The sequence below is a fragment of the Brassica rapa genome, chromosome A03, assembly GCF_000309985.2.
Source record: "Brassica rapa cultivar Chiifu-401-42 chromosome A03, CAAS_Brap_v3.01, whole genome shotgun sequence".
NCBI lineage: Eukaryota > Viridiplantae > Streptophyta > Magnoliopsida > Brassicales > Brassicaceae > Brassica > Brassica rapa.
The window spans coordinates 35,133,403-35,134,273 of record NC_024797.2 but is presented as its reverse complement, the minus strand read 5'-3'; the positions used below and the strand labels follow the sequence as shown (position 1 = coordinate 35,134,273).

Here is an 871-nt window from a genome sequence, read left to right as displayed (position 1 = left end):
GTGGGTTCTGGTAGAATTAGTTTCCATAGCCTCTGTTGTTGTTGCTGAAAGGTTTCTGAAACTGTGAACTCTGGTTACTCCTCTGACCATTGCCATAGAAGTTTCTGTTTCCACCCTGGTTTCCAGAGCTCTGAAATCCAGTACCTCCAATGTAGTTCACATCTTCTTCTCCTTCAATGTCTATAGCCTCTTCTTCTTCATCTGAGCAGACCTGCTTCCTAAGAAGCTCATGAATCACATCTAACTTTGCTCTAACTTCGTCCATCTGCCCCTTCCCTAGAGATGCAACAGACTTCTTCTTTTCAAAGTCAGTGTTCTTGGTGCTGCTGCTGTTTGCTAGATTTTCTATCAGTCTCATAGCTTCTACCGGATTCCTGGTGTTGAAGTTTCCCTCGCTAGCTGTATCAAGAGCCATCTGATACCTCAAGGCGATACCTCTGAAGAAAGTGCTCAACAGTTGCACTTCGTTGAATCCGTGGTGTGGACAGTCTGGCTGGAAGAACTTGAATCTGATCCACACATCTTTGAAAGACTCTCCAGTCTTTTGTGCGAATGTAGCGATTTTTCTCCTCAAGTCTTCAGCGCGTGGCTCATCGAAGAAGTTTCGCAAGAAAACATTCTTAATGTCGGCCCAGGATGTTAGAGATCTTGTGGGTAGCCGCTTAAGCCAGTGCATCGCTTCTCCAGTAAGAGTGTACTTGAAGGGCTTGCACAATAGGTAGTCCTCAAGGACTCCATCCATACAAAAAGCAGCGATAAGATCCTCGAACCTCTCCAGATGGTCCATAGGATGCATGTGTGGTAACCCGGAGTAGGATAGCTGCGACATGAGTGTGTAGTACTGAGGCTGCAGCTCGAAGTTCTGCTTTTG

At 46.0% G+C, this 871-nt stretch overlaps 1 non-coding gene across 1 annotated transcript; it reads left to right on the top strand.

Moving 5' to 3' along the window:
* Nucleotides 1-470: 470 nt before the first annotated feature.
* LOC117133178 lies at nucleotides 471-578 on the top strand. Its single transcript, XR_004457018.1, has one exon. It is a non-coding gene; the product is annotated as a small nucleolar RNA R71 (small nucleolar RNA).
* The last annotated feature ends 293 nt before the right edge of the window (nucleotides 579-871 follow it).